Source organism: Protobothrops mucrosquamatus, unplaced genomic scaffold (genome assembly GCF_001527695.2).
Source record: "Protobothrops mucrosquamatus isolate PMUCROS unplaced genomic scaffold, P.Mucros_1.0 scaffold460, whole genome shotgun sequence".
Lineage (NCBI taxonomy): Eukaryota > Metazoa > Chordata > Lepidosauria > Squamata > Viperidae > Protobothrops > Protobothrops mucrosquamatus.
Window position 1 is genome coordinate 85883 of NW_015386781.1, and position 19772 is coordinate 105654.

Below are 19772 nucleotides of genomic sequence, written 5' to 3' on the forward strand. Positions count from 1 at the left end.
GATGAAACACAGGTGTGGTTTACTGTTGCCTTCTCTTAAGCAGTATATAATGATGCATTTGCAATTGTCATTAAAGTGATCATATTCTACTTCCAGCATCCTCCTATATTGCTCTCTGCATATGTCGCTGGGGAGATGGGATGACATTTACATCTTGGATGATCCTTTCTAGAGTTTACGTATTCTCTTTAATATACTTCCAGAATTTTTAATTCGTCCATCCCAGGAAAGCCTCCCTGTTTTCCCCCCATAAGACAGCAGGACTTTTGATGATTAGATAGGATAGATTATAGAAAAAAGATTAATATGATGCAACTTTAGATAGAGAGAGGTCAAAATATATTTATATTAATGGGAATAATATTGGAAAGCACTTCCTTATATTTTTCTTTTTTTCTATTTTTCTTTAACTTTTTTCTTTTATTGCACTTTTTCTTTGTTCTTTCTGATTTTTCTTTCTTACTGTAGTGCTACCCCAAAAGGATCACTGGAGTCCAGGTTCCTCTGCCATCTTTTCCAACCATCGAGGTATCTTCCCGTCTGCCAGTCCACTCTGGTCCCTCACTCAGTACCTCTACTTGCCTAGGTCAGCTGGACTCTGCTGTCTTGTCATTCCAGCCTGTCCCTTGTGCAGTCTCCTCCCAGCAAACAGGTAACATGGTATGGTGGTGGTCAGATGACTGGTTGGCCCTTCTTCCTCTCCCTCCCTCCCTCCCTCCCTCCCTCTCTCTCTCTCTCTCTCTCTCTCTCCCTGTCCCCTCCTGCTGCTTGCTGGTCTCTCCTTCTACTGCCTCTGCTCCTTCATTGATTCCTTAGGATCTCCCAATGGACTCTTTACAAATGCTGCTCAGGACAGGACCATAAAGTTGTTTCCAGCAGATTTTAGAGCTCTGGAAATTGGGAGAAACATATTTCCCCAAGCTGCAGTCATAGTCTTTCATAAGGACACTGGGTTCGCTCACCTACCCTCTTAATCCCTTTTATTGGGAATGGTTTATAAATTGCCTTTTGACATTAAGAACCTCCAGAAGGAAAGGTTTCATTACACTAGGTGAATTTCCTCCAACCTGCGGTGAACAAAGATTTATGTAACTAAAACCGAAAGAAAATATTTTAATTTGGAAATGTGCAGTGAAAGGGCTATTAAAATGCTAATTTTGGAAAGATTTTAAATGGACCAAGGGGCAATATTAACTGGAAACAAAACTTACAAGAGCATTTCTGGTTGTTTGTTCAAAGTATTAAAAATATATGAAAAACTGAATTTAAATGTAAGACAACTCTTCTTGGGAAATGTTCTGGATGAAAGAAAAACATGATAAGAGGAGACTTTGAAGGCTAGTTACTAGAGGCAACCAGAAATAATTAAAGATTATAATTAAAGAAGAACTCCCACTAATACAGAATGGAGAAAATATTTAACTCTGAAGAATTTAAGGATATTTAACAGAATAACAGAGTTGGAAGGGACTTTGGAGATATTCTAGTCCAATCCTCTGCTCAAACAGGAAACCCTATACCATTTCAGACAAATATTTGTCCAATCTCTTCTTAAAAACCTCCACTGTTGGAGCACCCACAAATTCTGGAGGCAGATTGTTCCACTGGTTAATTGTTCTAACTGTCAGGAAATTTCTCATTAGTTCTAGATTACTTCTCTCCTTGATTAGTTTCCATCCATTGCTTCTTGTCCTGCCTTCAGGTGCCTTGGAGAATAGGTTGACCCCCCTCTACTTTGGCAATGATACTGTATACCCAGAATTTGTTTCTTAGATTATTATCTGATTCAATAAAAATGGGCTTAAAAGAAGAGCTAGAAGAGGATATAACTTAAAATCAGTCTGTTTCAGTATGATATTAACAAAGACACTATACAAGAACAAGAAATGAGATTTCAGATGTTAAAAGGGACACACAAATATTAAACCAGAAGAATGACCTGAATACAGGGATCTTAATTCAGAAAAGTGATTTGGACAATTTTCTTACTTCAAATTTACAAAAGAGATCTGTTATACCTATAAAAAAATTCCTGAGAAAAGCAAAAGAGAGAAGAAATCAGCCTTTTGGAACATTATCTAAAAGGAATAATCAAGATTATTAAAACTAAAGTCAAAGTTTACAAAGTGGGCTTCTTTGATCAAAGTTAAACTGTATATGATTCTCTCCTTTTAACAGCTTTTAATGGGTTTTTTCTTGACTAGGATTGAATGATGAGGTAGTAAAGATTTGTTTATGGATAAAATATGGGAAGAAGAGAGTTTTGTACTTTTGAGAAAATAATATATGATATAATTGAGAAGAGATGAAAAAAAGAATTAATTTATGGGACATCATTTGAAAGGATTAAAGATCAGTATTATCAATTCGTTGAAAATGTATTGTTTTGAGCTGCTCTTAACTGATTTTTTTTCTTGATCAAGTTTGAATGATACACACACACACACACACATACACACATATATATGGAGAGAGAGAGAGAGAGAGACTGGTAGCTCTTAATAGATTTTTGCTAATTATGATTGAAAGATGTCATTTAATTATTTGTCAATAGATAAAAGATTAAATAAGGAATGAAAAGCCGTTTGGTTGAAATAGTAGAGAAAGTATTAAGCTATTGAACATATTTATCCTTGTCTCAATGAAGGGGAAGTTATTTCTTTCTAAATTTTTTAGTCACTTTTATTTTCTTTTTTACATATTTTTCCTCTTTTCCTCTTTCCTTTTTTCTTTCTTTTTATTTTTTCTTGTTTATCTTTTCTTTAGTTTGTATTTGATTTTTTATCATTGTAATCTTAAACTTAATAAAAAAAGATATTTAGACTTGATTCATATGTTATATTACCACAGTTTGTTGAACCGGATATGACAACTTATTTAGATATTGCCCAAGGTTTACAAACTCTAGATGTGGGCCTATACAATATGAAAACCCAAAGCCAAATCAGATTATGGCTTAGTTTGGTGTGTTTCTTGTTTCTGTGACTTACTAGTTTAAACCATGTATCAACAATACACTCTAGACTAAATTAACATTTCAATATATTCTCTATTTATTTTCCTTTTAAAAACAGTTGTTTCTGACTAAATGACTTATATTACAGTGCTAAAAGTCTGATCCATACATTTCATTTTAATAGAAACTGTATTATACTTTCATATAATACAGATAACAGTATATGCTCTGAAATGCCTGAGGACTTAGACATGACATACATTTCAGCTTTGCCCAGCTGTCAGGGCAGTTCCTGGATGAATAAATCATCCAGCTGAAGAGAACTCTCCCTGCCAGTATTTTCTTCAGTTTAAGACACAAATGTTTGATAGCACAAAGCAGGGTAAGAGATGCAATTCATAAAATACCCTCATATTTGGCAATTACCTTTATTTATTATCTTCCCTTTCCCATTAAGGTCAAGACGCCTTTCAAATTCTTCAAAGCAAACCAACAAAGAGAATCACTGCAGCATGATCTCCAAATATCATAAAAAGACTGCTAAAATAATAAAGCAGTAAGAAGCATTTGCTTCTCTTTTATAAAGCATCTTTGAAATGTTATTAAGAAAGTTCAGCTGCCATTGTGGTGCTCAGAGCTCAGGCCCTTGCCTTTCTCAATCAGTCTGAATATCAAAAGTTGTTTGTGATCTTTTTATCATACATGGCCTAGGTTTTACGAATCATCCTCCCAAAGGATAGTTGAAAACCCCTTTTAAGTTGAGCATTTAGAACTATTTCCAGAACAATCTGTTTCAAAACCCTTTAAATCTATTTGGTTCAGTTGGTTTTTAACTAAATGTTGTATTGCTGTAGCTTTCAAAATATGTTTATATAGACTGGACCTTAAATGTCTATTAGTCCTTGACTTACAACTATTCGTTTAGTGACCATTCAAAGTTACAACGGCACTGAAAAAAGTGATTAATGACCGTTATTCACACTTAATGACCACTCAGTATCCCCATGGTCATGTGATCAAAATTCGGATGCTTGGCAACTTGTACAAATTGATGATAGTTGCAGTGTCTTAGGATCATGTGATCACCTTTTGCGACCTTCTGACAAGCAAAGTCAATGGGGAAGCCAGATTTACTTAACAACCATGTTACTAACTTAACAACTGCAATGATTCACTTAACAACTATGGGAAGAAAGGTCATAAAGTGGGCCTAAACTCACTTAACAACTGCCTTGCTTAGCAACAGAAAATTTGGATTTAATTGTGGTAAGTTGAGGACTACCTGTACCTTATGATTGTATACAATATTAGGGTTTTCACTATTACTGAATTTTTGTTTTCATTTGCCTCCTTGGGTGGACATGGCCTAGAAAGGTGGCATATAAATATTTAAATAAATTTCATATATATATTTTTAAATGATTAATGTCTAGGGATATGATGAAAGTATAGGTTGATGTGAGAAAATAAATATATACTGCTTCGCCTCATTTTGAAGTGGTTGTCTTTGGTACAGAGAATTATATAATTCTATTAATGCACAGGGTGGCCATTTCATACTTCCTTAGGTCATAGACTTTATATTCTGTAAACAGAATATTTTTCTACTAGCTTTTTTCTTTTCAATGAAACCATTTTTAATTTCACCAATTATGTCACCATATCTCCAACTTCTGTTCAGTAAAAATGATAATGATGCAACTGTGAATTTTTGCCAATTTAATAGCACTCTTTCACATTCTTTTCATTGGGCCACATGGGATAATTTTGACATTATAATGAATACAAATTTACTCTAGCAATAGGGAACCTGTGGCAGACCAGATGTTGCCCGCTATAATTCCCAGCCAACTCAGCATGTTTCTAGGAACTTTAGATCAGCAATATAATCTATGGATTCATCACTTTTTGGTTACAGCATTATCTTAATGGTACAATAAAGGTAAAGGCAAAGGTTTCCCTGTCCAGGCATATCTGACTCTAGGTCATGGTGTCATCTCCATTTCTTTGCTAAGGGAGCCAGCATTATCCGAAGATATTTTCCATGGTTAGGTGGCCAGCATGGCTATATTTCAAAGGTGCATGGAACACTGTTACCTTCCCACTCAAGTGGTACCTATCTACCCACATTTGCATAGTTTTGAACTTCTAGATGGGCAGAGGCTGAGGCGGGGAACTGAAGCTCACCCTATTGTGCTGTACTTGGGTCTCAAACCTGGGCTGTCAGCTTTGTAGCTGACAAGCTCAGCATCTTTAACCACTGAGCCATCATGTCCCCTATAAAAGTACAATAGCAAACATTTAAATATCCTAAAAGTTTTAAATGCTGATCTCAAAGCCTACCTGACACTAAGCTGGTGTTCATTCATCACATGAAGAGAAAATCTTAATCATTTGCTTTTGATTTGGCATGATGGGTAAAAATAGCCACAGGGTTTTATAAACTATAGTTTATGGCATGAATAAACATATCTTTGAAGAACCATAGTTAAGCAAACCATGGCTTAGTGCAATATATGAAATTAGTTAATAAATTAGTCAATAAATTATAATTTCTAATCTTGAGTTACTGTTAAATTTAAACCAGGTCAAAACTCAGAAGATTTAGTCACAGGGATAAAAGGGCTATCAAATTACTTTGTTAGATAGTATTGTATTGTATTGGAGAGATCAGTGTGAAATCAAGTGACATAGGATTAGTTTATTCATGGGCTTTCCTCCTACTTAATTAACATTGCTAGCTTTCAGGTAGTTTGTGGATTGTGCAAGTTAATATCATTTGCAATAATGAAAACAACTCTGCTTATGATAAAGTGCTTTAATAATTTTAGAATGCTTCAAAGCAAGCATCTACTAACTTATGATAGCCTACTTTAATAATACTTCATAAAATATTTTTTGCACGAAGAACTACTACTATAACACAAAAGGGGGAACATAAATGCCAACATATTTAAATAATTTATGAAATCTGGAGAAGTATAATAGTACCATATAAACTGTAAAATCATTAACAATAGTTTTTAAAATAATTGCTATTAGTTTTTGGGATTATTTTGAAAACTCAATTGGATTTCATAAATATTAGATGGCACAATATCACTTGAATATTGTTGTTCTTTTAAAAAATTAAATGCAGTTTAGAAGATTATGGGTAAAATTCCCCAAATCACTAGTGATAAAATGAAATTCTGCAAGAGAAAACCTTCTCTTCTGCAAGAGAAATTTTTACAAGCAATGGCCATTTGAAGTGCCAATCAACAAGAGAACCAATCAGCTGCTCGGAATTCAAATATAGCTCCAAACAACTGACCACACTGGCACACAAGATGCTTATGAGTTAAAGAAATAGGACAAGAAAATCCTGCTGATGATGTTACCTAGTTTGATAATGAAACAGTCAGGAATTATATTAAAACAAGCCTGGAGAACAAACCACAGCCAAAACCAATAAAATATATTCTCATCAATATATTTGGTGATTTATATTATTAAGGATGATGTAGTTAAAAATATTCTGCACTGTAAAAAGCAAAAGAAAATTAAATTGCCATCTAATATTTTCAAAGTAGCTGAGCAAAGATAAAAAGTTATAAAGGAAAATTTTCCAAACTAAATTCTAGCTCAGGGCTAGAAAGTACAAGAAGATAATTCTAAATATGCAATGCACTCCACTGAATGAGAAGGTAAAGAGATTTATTTAAGAAAATCACAGGTAACTTTTAAACAAAGGTGAATATTATAAAAAGCAAAGAAAATAAAGATCAACTGAATAAAAAAAAATACAAACAAGTGATGATGCAAAGATACAAAATTAGTATAGAAAGATGAACTAAAAAAATACTACTAGTGCCCTGATATATATGAAGATATGAACACTGCACTAAAATAGATTTAGAAAAATGAAATAAGTCTTATAAAAACTGTTAATATCAAAGCTGCCGGAGTTAATGAAATATCAGCAGAACTGTTAAAATTGTGCATAATGATGCTCTTAAACGGCTGATTGCAATTGTAAGCAGGTAGGAAAAGACACAGCAGTGTCCCAAAAAATTGAAAAAGAGCAATCTATATTCTAATGCCAGAAAAAAGAGTACTATGGAATGCTTAAACTTCTGAACAGTTGTATTTATCTCCCATACTAGTAAACTAATTCTTGAGATTTTGTATTCCAGACTGCAACAATACGTGGGGTGAGAATTATTAGAGGTACAAGCTAGCTTCAGAAGATGAAAAAGCATCTGGGATCTCATTGAAAACATCTGATGAATAATAGAAAAAACAAGGATGTTCCAAACATATATTTATATTGTGCACTCTAAGTCTTTTGAAACTATGTTCTTAAATGTGCAGAGCCCTGAAAATTATGGATGTATAAGATGAATTCATTTGCCTCTTGAAGACTTTGTAAGTCTATTAGATAGCAAACAGAACAGAATATAGAGTAACTGATTGATTCCAAAGTGGAAAAGAAGTACACATTTGTATAGTGTCACTTTATCTCTATTCAGTATTTATAGAACATATATACATGCCATGAGAAATGCTGAATTAGAAGACAGAAGTTGAAATTAAAACTGCTGGAAGAAATATTAGCAACCACCTATATGCTTTTGTAGTTAAAAGCAAGGAACACCTAATCTCTGGTTGAAGGTGAAATAAAAGTGTTGGAAGTCAGCACTCACCCACCCTCCTAGAGAAGGAAAAATTTGGGGGGGATATTAAAAAAGACATAATATTATATTTCCCCAAAAGAATAATGAAAAATCTTAGGCAAAGATGACCTCAAGTCTCCATGCCCCAAGCAGAAACCAGGTCTGTAGAAATGCAGATCTGATAATCCTTTCAGAAAGACTGGAGTCAGGAAGCTTAGAGCTAATGGGATTAGAAAGACAAAGATCCCTAGAACCAACAACCCTTCACCCAAAATATTCAACACAGGACATAGCCATCAGCCACAGCCCCAGGGAAGCAGGATATGACCTTTAGAACATAATAGGATTAACTCACCACCATCAGAATACCAAAAAGGACACACTCAAAAGCTCAGATCAAAGTTCATGCCACAGGAACAGGAAACAACTCCAAACTCAAAAGGCCAACAAAGTATAAAAACCCAACACTCCCAGCTACATGTGGTCAGCTTTTCCAAAGCCACATTTCTGTCTGGCTCTGTTCTTCAATAAACTATAACCTTTCTAAAGCAGTCTCCATTTTGTTTCTTCCCGGGTTGGACTGGACCCTGATGATTTTTCTTTCAACAAAAACAAGCAAAAAATATTTTTAACACCAAGTTTAGGTCAGCTGTATTCCAGCTATCTATAAATAGGGAGTTTCACCAAGTATGTCTAAGTTTTTTGAAAAATTTGACTGAAAACACAAAGGTAAAACAGCACTCCAGATTTTTTTAAAAAATATTCTACAATAAAAGGAGTTTCCTTTCTCAAGCCTTAAACTTTGCAAGTATAATTTATAAACACCTAATTGCTCTGCAAAACTAAGTGAACAGCTTTAACCCTTTTGATAACAGTGTTTCAAGGGTACAGATGGGATCAATACTTTTTTCTGAACATCAACATTCATCTCTAGTCAATTCTAGCATGTATATTTGTATAGATCAGACATGTCAAACACAAGGCCCACAGGTCAGATCTGGCCTGGGGAGGGCCCAGATTTGGCCCACCAGGGCTGTCCCAGAAATGGCAAGGGATCGGCCCCCGCTGCCCCAGCCCCAGCCCTGACCCACCCCAACCCAACTGGGTACCCTGGCACATGCACAGGAAACGGCAAGAGCTCAGGGGCTGGTGGTATGCAGTAGCAGCTGCAGCTCATTTGCCTCAACCCGCCCCGCCCCTCCCAGCTTAACCCCGTCATGCCCAGCCACACCCCACTTTGCTGGGCTTCTCGTGTGGCTCTGCTTTGCCACACTGCGCCTTGCCTTTTCTCACTTGGGTCATGGCATTTTGTAAGCCTAGCACCCTAGGGCACGCCCAGATTGTGGGATGAAAGGTGCGAAGATGTGAGTGCGTGGTGGCACAAGCCGAGCATTGGCCGGCTCCCAGTTGCCCTCTCTGCCACGTGGTAGGGCTGGAGAGGGGAACGCAGCAGTCATGCAGAGCCGCAGCCTGGAACTGCCTGCGGCTGGCAACGTGAAACTCTGTGGTGGCTGGAGAGAAAGGGTGAGAAGAAGGAGAAAGCAGGAAGGGTTTCTGTGTGTGTGAGTGAGCGTGCATGTGTGTGTGTGTGTGTGAGAGAGAGAGACAGAGAGAGAGAAAGAGAGACAGAGAGTGAGAGAGGGAGGAGGGGAAGAGGCAGAGGAGGAGGAAGCCGAGGTGTTGCAAAAAAGGAGAGCTTCCCCTGTTATTTCACCCCTTTTCTTTTTTTAATCTCCTCCTGTTCCATTCAGGTGCAGCTGGAGGAAAAGGACAAGAAAGCAGGAAGGGTTTCTCTCTCTCTCTCTCTCTCTCTCTCTCTCTCTCTCTCTCTCTCTCTCTCTCTCTTTCTGTGTGTGTGTGTGTGTGTGTGTGTGTGTGTGTGTGTGTGTGTGTGTGAGAGAGAGAGAGAGAGAGAGAGAGTGAGAGAGACAGCAGGGAAGCGAAAGTGTGGAGAACGGGGAGCATTGCAGAGTAAGCAAACTTACAAAAAAAGGGGATCTGTCTCTCACACACATACACACATGTGCTGCGTGGGGAAGGTGGTGTGCAGGCAGGCGAGAGAGCAAACTCACAGATTGGCTTTGTGGTCTATTCTTGCCTCCTCCCCTTCCTGAAATCCAGGCAATAATAGAACTCTTTGGATTGAATGGGAAGTTAAGAGGAATTGGTGTGAGTTGAAATTAAAAGGCCGAGTCAACTTCCCTCCCCCCAATTATTTTGTCGGAGACGTGGAAAGTGTTTCTTGCTCCTATTTCCCTTCATCTGCTCTTTTATAATTTAATCCAGCCTTGCCCAAACTAATATCTTTTGGGTGTCATGGACCACAGTTCCCATCATCCTGTGGCTATGCTGGCTAGAAATGCAATGCCTTATTTTCTCTGTAGTATGCGCCTAGGAGGCAGTAGGTCTGTGGGATTTAGATGTATGTAAACATTTGTTTCTTCTGCCTAATTTATTAAATCAACATACAATTTGAAATTAAAAGTTTCTGAGAAATCCAGGGTGGTTTACAAGAAATCTCTCAAAGACAACTATTGTAAAGCATCACTAGCATTGCTTAAAACAATATTAAAAGTGTGTATTTTAAGAAAGAAAAATATTAGTAGTAATTTATTTAGTGCTGTTTGATCATAAAATGTTATTCTACATATGCCTGGCTGAACAGTGTGTTTGGAGTTGCCTCTAAAAGGGTGAGGGATGCACTGTTCATATTTTCCTTGGGAGAAAGTTCTATAATTGGGGTGCTGTCTCTGAGAAGGCTCTGCTCATGGCCACTGTTTTATAAACCAAACCAGGGGGACCATCTGGTCTAAATGGATGGTAATCATAGATGATTAGGGGGCTGGAGGCTAAAACATATGACAAATGTTTGTGGGTATGTCTAGCTTAGTGAAAAGGACTAGGATGGTGACATGATAGCTGTGTTCCAATATTTGATGGGCTGCCACAGAGAAGAAGGGGTCAACCTATTTTCCAAAGCATCAGAAGGCAATAATAGATGGAAACTAATCAAGAAGAAAACCAGCCTAGAACTAAGGACTTGTGAAAACAACTAACCAGTGAAAAGGCTTGCCTTCAGAAGTTGTGGATGCTCCATAACTGGAGGCTTTTAAGTAGAGATTGGATATTCCATTGTCTGGAATGATATAGGTCTCCTGCTTGAGCAGGGGCTTGGACTAAAGACCTCAAAGGTCTCTTCCAACTCTTTTTCTTTGAGAGAAGTGCTGCCAACCTTTCCCCCTCCCCTCATCCCTTCCTGGGCATAGAGAGAAGGAGGGAGGGAAGGAAGGAAGGAGGGGAGGGAAACAGGAAGAAAGAAAGGGACGGAAGGAAGGAGATGGGAATGAAAAGGAGGGAGGCAGGGAAGGAGGGGAGGGAGGGAGGGAGGAAAGAAGGAAAGAAAGAGAAGGAAGGAAGGAAGGAAAGAAAGAAAGAAAGAAAGAAAAGAGAGAAGAAAGGAAGGAAGGAAGGAAGGAAGGAAGGAAGGAAGGAAGGAAGGAAGGAAGGAAGGAAGGAGATTGGAATAAGAGGGAAGGATGAAGGGTCTGAGGGAAGTCCTGCCTTAGTACTTGGCCACCAGCAGCCCTGTTGCCCTTTCACCATCCCCTGGTGGTCTCCCATACTATTGCTGAGGATGCTTTGGTTACAAAGCCAGGTCCTCGCATGGAGAGGGAGTGAGCCTCCCTTTGACCCATGCACTTTGTCCTCCTGCACCCACCATGAGCAACCTGGCCAAGGAGAGGGAGCACAGCAGCAGCCTTGAGGAGGAGGTAAGTGCAGGTGGGCGCCCCCCTGGGGAAGTGCAGCTAGGCTAGGCAGGACTGTGGGGTCCTGGTGCCATGGGAGCTCAAGGGCTGGGCTGGGTGCTTGACCTTCGCTGCCCAGAGCTCCGGGCAGTCCATGCCACCATCCAGGGCCCCTGTGCACAGCCTGAGGCTCAGTGAGCTCTTCCAGTGGACCATGCCCTGGCGCTCGCCCCGGTCTCGCTCCACCTTCCGCCGGAGACCCTTGGATCCACCCCAGTCCTGCCCAGGCCCGCGCAGGTGCCCCCAACGTGAGTGATGTCGAGCTGGCCATGCCCCACCCAGTAGGCCATGCCCATTCCAGCCACGCCCACCCGGTCCCCCAATGGCAACCACAATGCTGATGCAGCCCTCAACGAAATTGAGTTTTACACCCCTGATATAGATTATGATACAAATTTAATATTATATGCACTTTTTGAATTCTATCACTATTTATTCTTTCTGATTCTAGAGTTAAAGCCTTACAGGTATTAGCAACAATTTTCTTTTCTCTCTCACTCACAAGCAAATAAACCATTAGTAATCTTTTCTTTCATCACCTTCATGCCCAATGAGATTATCTACCTCTTCAGCACTTTTTTTACAGATCATTCCTTTTGCTGAATCACTTATGAATTAATGAATCTTCAACAGTGCAAGCTCTGCCTAATCCTTTTTAGAATCACTAGCCACATTTCCTCTGGATTCAAATCAACAGTCCATCTTCCACTGCAGTAGTATAAGTCCATTTTAGCCATTGTAGCTACCTATCACCACCTTTTTCTGCAAGTTTCTTTTTCTCAGACTTCTTTTTGATGGTATTTTAAATTTTGTCAGTGTGGTATCTGATGCTGATACCAGCCCATCTACCACCCTTCTTTTCATATCAGAACAATATCCTTGGAGGATCTCAGTGAATATTTACTCTCAACTCTTGTATAAATTGTTTTGTAAAGTGACTACAAGCTGCTTTGATTGGATGTCTACATGGATACATGTGAACAGTCAGCAAGAATCCATGGCTGAAGGCAGATTCATCATAGACCGAAAATTGAGGGAGATCTTATATTCTGAGTTTAAAAACAATTCCACAAAAACTGTGAATATAACTATGAAATAAAGAAATGTAAAGTTGTTAAATTGATGGTCTTCCTATAATAATCTTATAATTCTGAAATCTTTACTAAGAAGACTTAAACTTTCCAGATATGTGGAAAGTTTAAGATATACACAAACACAAGACTCTTCATAGCAATCATAGCAAGTTTGCCTCCAGAAATTGTGGGCGCTCCATCACTGGAGATTTTTAAGAAGAGACTAGACAGTCACTTGTCTGAGATGGTATAGGTTCTCCTGTTTGAGCAGGGGGCTGGACTAGAAGACCTAGAAGACTAGAAGACCTAGAACACTAGAAGGTCTCTTCCAGCTCTATTCTATTCTATTCTGTTCTGTTCTGTTCTGTTCTACTCTACTCTACTCTACTCTACTCTACTCTACTCTACTCTACTCTACTCTACTCTACTCTACTCTACTCTACTCTACTCTATTCTATTCTATTCTATTCTATTCTATTCTAAATATTAATATATTTTCTCTAATCCTTGTATACTGCAATAATGACATTGTCCCTATAGTCAAACTCTTTTTGGACTGAGGAACAAAGCAGAAGCCCGATGCTGTCCTTCAGATTTAATTCAGGACAAATTAGGGAAAGTGATTGAAACAGTTAATAGTAAATTTAGGCTGCTTCCAAGGCAGGGTTTGAGAGAATGGCATCATGAGGATATGTTCTTTTAAAATGTTTACAAGACATCATGGTAAGCAAAACATGAGGATGAGCCCATAAATACAGCAATTTTAAATTATTTCTCTGGAATAAAGTGAGAAGCCTGATGACTTTCCATAGCTCCCAGAAAAGTTGGCAGCCAGTAGCTCACAGAGCAGAATTTAGTCTGCAGATTACAGATTGTTCTTTCCATTAACATAAAATATAATGGATATCCATTCCATTTAGGAGACAGAACTTTCCCTTGTCCTAGCACTTTTCTTTCTTCACCGGATCATACTGCTCATCTTCACAGCAGAAAATATGACTGTATTGATTTTTGGAACAATTTAGTAAGCTTTCATGGTTGATTTGCCCAACATTGTCCAACTGCCTTAAAGTATGAATAGAATTTAATTTTAGTGCACTTGCAGCCCTTGGTAGATAAATTGACTGAATCCTGCTAAGTCAAGAAAAGGTGAGAGTGAGAGAAAGAGATTATTTCTCTTTCTATCCATTCTGCCAAACCTTTCTCAATAAATAAGAATATACTTTCAATAAATAAATAGGACTAGAGATGTGCAGTTTAAAGCCCTGCAGATTACCAAAATTCCTCAAACTCCACCTCTATTTGATCCATTTGTTCCCATGGAGGGAGTGTATTAATTTTTCACTGGATATGCTAATTTCCTACTAGTTCACTTGATTGGGCTTAAGCGTTCCTGAGTATAAGGCTGATACAAAAATGTGAGTATATATCTTCAATAAATGATAAGCAGCAAATCTGCATCCCAAAACAAGGAAGGAACATAGATATCTGTTAGTGAACACATTTCTGAATGCTGAATTTTATGACTAAGATGGCATCATCTGTTGTTCAAAAGGAAAATATCAGAAGACTTTTGAGATGATCATAAGATGCAGAACTACAATATTTTGAAATAAACTCTGGGTAGTCTTTTCTTCAAGTCAGTAAGAACTGGGAAGTTAACAAAACACAAATTTCTGAATATCTACCTGATGATATTGGTATTATTACGGCAAAATCAGTATAAGTTTCCAGGGGAAAACTCCCCACAAGCCGAGACTGAATTTCCTGGAAAAAAAATGTTATACACATTATTTGTAACTCTTAATTTGCTCTAATTTAATCAGAGAAAAATTAGGAAGCCAAAGATTTATATAGTCTTAAGAGAAATCAGAGCTGCCTTTCATTTTCCCTACTAATATCAACAATCCTTGTGCCAAGTTATTTTGGAGCATGTCACCATCCAATTCAGCAGGGGCTCTTTCTGAATAATATTTTTTTCTAAAAGCTTTGTAAGCTGCCTTTTACGTTAAATTAAAACCATTTAAAAAGTCGAACAAAATAAAAGAATGGTACAAATAACAATAAAATCACATGAATATTTAAAACCAAGGTAACATGCAAGTGCATAAAATACTGTCTCAGTTAAAAGGTAAAGTTATTGTTATTCTTGAAGGACTATAACAATGGGGTGTAATAGATGTCCTTTGAACAAAATTAGATATATACAGAACATGAGATAGCCATATTATTTAACATACAATAGCTCAAGAAAAATTAATGTTGTTTAAATAAATATACCAGTTAGCCATCTGTTAACTGTAACATTTTTAAAAATAATATTAGTAATAATAATGCAAGAAGAAGTTGTGTTTAATATGAGCTTAGAGCAGCACAAAATTTGAAGTTTGTTATCTTTACTCCAGCAGCCCCACAAAGGGTTTCCCCAACCCTTCATGCATGGAGGGGAAATCCTTTGGTAGGCTGCAGCTGCCTGAAGAAGGATTTCAGCTCCCTTCTGTTTCCTCTGCTTGAAACATTTCCTGCTGGCTTCCCCATTTACTCTTTGGGGAAGCTGGGAGATAAGATTGCAAATATCAAAGATATGATTGTGGGGCACTTGGCAACCATCATAAATGCAAACAGATTGCCAAGAACTTAAATCAGGACCGCATGATTGTAGGGGTATGTGTATACAACATTTTGCAACAGTTGGAAGTGCTTTACAGGTCATAAAGCACTATTTCTGAAGCCATTATTAATTCAAATATTCATTAAGTGAATAGTCCTTAGGCAATAACTACTTCTATACTATTTATTTCCATACCCACAGAAAATTGCAAAGAATTAATATGATATGTAATAGACAGGGCTTTGTAAACATATTTTGAAATAACATAGACATAAAAGATAAATGCACAAGCTTATTATAATGCTGAATAAGGTACCGTAACATCTTGCCCACACATATTACAATTATCGTAGCTCATAGTACAGGAGAAGACACTATAGGATTCCAATCAGCAGAGGGAAATGCTGTGTGGGAAAATCAGTAGCATGCTATTACAGCAATTCTGTTCTATTTATAGAAAGCCTTTCAAAGCAATCTCTGCTACTGCCTATATCAAGTAGCACAATTACATCTGCGGGACAAGCATTTTGTAGCATCTATGGCACTTGGCAGTGAATCTTGGTTCTAAGCCAGGAAGACAAAAGTGTGATAGGGATGACAAAGATTGAGGGCTGAATAGAATTGTGCAAAGGTGCCAAATGGAGCAACCCAGAATAAATACTAATTATATTTATAATGTGCTTGGAGTTGTGATGACAGAACTGTCAAACATTTCATGGCAACATTATATGATTAGACCTGAATGCAGCCCATCGACTATATTTTCTGGCTATGAAGAACCTAGTAACCCATTTGTTTTGTTTTTTTTAGCAAAACTGGAAGGTGACCCAGTATTTGGGGGCCAACCTTCCCAATGCATGTCCTTCAGTTTGCAAGCCTGCTACATATTTCACCATGGCTAGGTCTGACCTTAGCCTGAATATGCAGATAAGAAGGCAAGACCTGTGCACACTTCCTGGCTCCATCCAATCCTACTAATAATAAAATTTATAGTTGGTTTTATAATTATACGCCAGCTCAAACATAATCATGATTTCCAGTCTATTATAGTTTGCAGGCCACTACAGCTAGGTGGTCACTCTGACCTAAAATCAGAGAGAGGACATAAGTGTATAATGTAAAGTATGAACCCACCAATGATCCATATTTTTACTGCATCTTACCTGAACAATTCAAATACATTTGCAAATAGCAGATTGGTAAGGACAATACAATAGGAAATGGGGTCCACTGAGGCTGCTCAGTACAAGAATGTTTTACACTCCAGGAATGTGTGCATAGGCACATTCATTCGTAGTACAAATGTTCACTTTAATATGTTTACTTTCAATCTTTTCTTAAACATGATTATGGTCATGGGATGATTGTTTATAGTCTTTAAACATCTGTTTTATATAAAAATCACTCTGTTTTATAAAATCAGATCTAAGCTAAATGGCTGGTTCTTCGTGGGACTTCTTTCAAAGAATTTCCAGATTGCACCTATCCAACAAGGACTGCATTGGGGACATAATGTATTTTTGGACACAACTCAAAATACTGCTCACAGTTTTAAAGCACTAAATATCTGAAAGCCAGCATTGTTTTTGGACTGCTTCCTCCCATTCCAGCCTACTTCTATTATCTTTGTTACCTGTTTCCAATTTTCACAATTACCTTTATTGTTGCTTTCAATTGTTACTAGCTATTCTGAATGGCTGTAATTACTGGAAGTATAATTTATAAACAAATTATTTCAGCAGAAAAAAATACAGAACATTTGTACCAGGCAAAGTTTCTATGCTACTTTAAAATTAATTTGAAGGCAATTATTTTCCAGTCAACATGACGTTTAGCCTTCTAGAACAGCAGAAAGGATTGGCAGATTGCTAGGATGAGTGTAGAACATCTGCTTTATGACTATTGTTTCCTATAGGAGCATTGTATCCTTCCAACTGTTCTTTATTGGATATATTGGGAACTCCCCTAAAACGTTTGTATTGAGTGAGTGAGTGAGTGTTTATGTGCAACCAAGTTATTGTGGACATTCAGCGACCAAATAGGTAATAGTAGTAGTAGTAGTAGTAGTAGTAGTAGTAGTAGTAGTAATAATAATAATAATAATAATAATAATAATAATAATAATAATAATAATAATAATAATAATAATAATAATAATAATAATAATAAAATTGGAAGGGACCTTGGAGGTCATCAAGTCCAACCCCCTGCTCAGGCAGGTAACCCTATACCATTTCAGACAAATGGCTGTCCAGTTTCTTCTTAAAAACTTCCAGTGTTGGAGCATTCACCACTTCTGGAGGCAGGTTGTTCCACTGGTTAATTGTTCTAACTGTCAGGAAGTTTCTCCTTAGTTCTAGGTTGCTTCTCTCCTTGATTAGTTTCCACCCGTTGCTTCTTGTCCTGCCTTCAGGCGCTTTGGAAAATAGTTTGACTCCCTCTTCTTTGTGGCAGCCCCTGAGATATTGGAACACTGCTATCATGTCCCCCCTCATCCTTCTCTTCATTAAATTAGACATACCCAATTCCAGCAACCGTTTCTTTTATATGTTTCAGCCTCCAGTCCCCTAATCATCTTTGTTGCTCTTCTCTGTACTCTTTCTAGAGTCTCAACATCTTTTTTACATCGTGGTAAGCAAAACTGGATGCAGTATTCCAAGTGTGGCCTTACCAAGTAATTGTAGAGTGATATTAATACTTCGCATGATCTTGATTCTATCCCTTTGTTAATGCAGCCCAGCACTGTGTTGGCTTTTTTGGCAGCTGCAGCACACTGCTGGCTCATATTTAAACGATTGTCCACTAGGACTCCGAGATCCCTCTCACAGTTACTATTATTGAGCAAGGTACCCCCTATACCAGACATGTCAAACACAAGGCCCAGGGGCCGGATGATGCCCGCAAAGTGGTTTCATGTGGCCCATGAAGCCATCCTGGAAACAGTGAGGGAACAGCCCCCGCTGCCTTGGCCCTGGCCCAGGCCAGCCAATGTACAATTTTGTGGTGGCTATCTATGCTGAAATGCATTCAGTCTTAGCTCCACAAGGCCGTCTGGAAACAGCGAGGAACCAGCCCCTGCCGCGTCGGCCTCACCCCCTAGGTGCATGCTGGGGAGGTGTCACCCTTTGTGAGGAATGAAGAAATGCACCATTGCCTGGAAGTGGCCAGCAAATGGTCCTTGCGTACTTCACATATCCGGCTTGAGGGGCTCTGCCCTGGTCCCATTCCTTTCTGCCAGAGACCCTCAGATCTGTCCCACTCCTGCCCAGGCCCCCACAGGCACCCTTGACGCGAATGATGTAGAGCTGGCCACGCCCACCCAGTAGGCCACACCCACTCCATCCATGCCCACCCAGTAGGCCATACCCACCCTGGCCACACCCACCTGGCCCCCCAAGGGCAACCGCAATGCTGATGCGGCCCTCAATGAAATTGAGTTTGACACCCCGGCCCTATACTATACCTGTACATTTGGTTTTTCTTGCCTAAATGTAGAACCTTACATTTTTCACCATTGAATTTCATTTTGTTAGATAGCGCCCAGTGTTCAAGTCTGTCCAGATCCTCCTGTATTCTAAGCCTGTCTTCTGGAGTGTTGGCTATTCCTGCCAGCTTGATGTCGTCTGCAAATTTGATAAGTTCCCCATCTATCCCCTCATCCAAATCGTTGATAAAGATGTTGAAGAGCATTGGCCCCAGAACAGAGCCCTGGGGCACCCCACTACACACTTCCCTCCATGTAGATGTGGTTCTATTGAGGACCACACGCTGAGTACGGCTGGTCAGCCAGCTATGGATCCATCTGGTGGTGATGCTGTCTAATCCGCATTTTTCTATCTTATCAAGTAGTAGGCTGTGATCTACTTTATCAAATGCCTTACTGAAATCCAAGTAAATTATATCCACAACATTCCTCTGATCCACTAATTTTGTCACTTGGTCAAAGAATGCAATAAGATTTGTCTGGCATGATCTATTTTTGACAAACCCATGTTGGCTTTTAGTAATGACTTTGTTTGCCTGTGGGTGTTCACTGATTCGTTGTTTGATTATCTTTTCCAGAATCTTCCCAGGTTAGGCTGATAGGTCTGTAATTTCCTGGATCTATTTTTTTCCCTTTTTTGAAGATGGGAACTACATCACCTCTTTTCCAGTCCTCTGATAGTTCCCCAGTGCTCCAGGATCTTTGAAAAATATAGTTCAGTGGTTCTGAGATCATATCTGCCAGTTCCTTGAGAACCTTGGGGTGTAATCCATCTGGTCCTGGCAATTTGAACTCGTCTAGGCTGGACAAGTGCTCACTTACCATTTTCTTGCCTATCTTAACTTGTGTAGACTTTCACTGTGATAACCTGTCCCTAACCTGGACTTTCATGTCTTCTAATGGTGCACCCATAGCATCTGTAAACTGAATCTATCTGCCTTGCTACTGATCAACCCAGAAATGTTATATTTTTCTGCCTGAATGGGGTTGGACTAGAAGACCTCCAAGGTCCCTTCCAAACTCTGTTATTCTACTAACCCCTTCTTTTCTTTCCTTCCATGCTTACACTAAACTTCTCATTATTTACAATTAGCAATATGCAGGCTTATTACAAAGATTGCACTCTTTTTCTCCCTTCTGAAACCTGAGTCAAAACATATGATCACACATCTCTCCCCCCCCAGCTC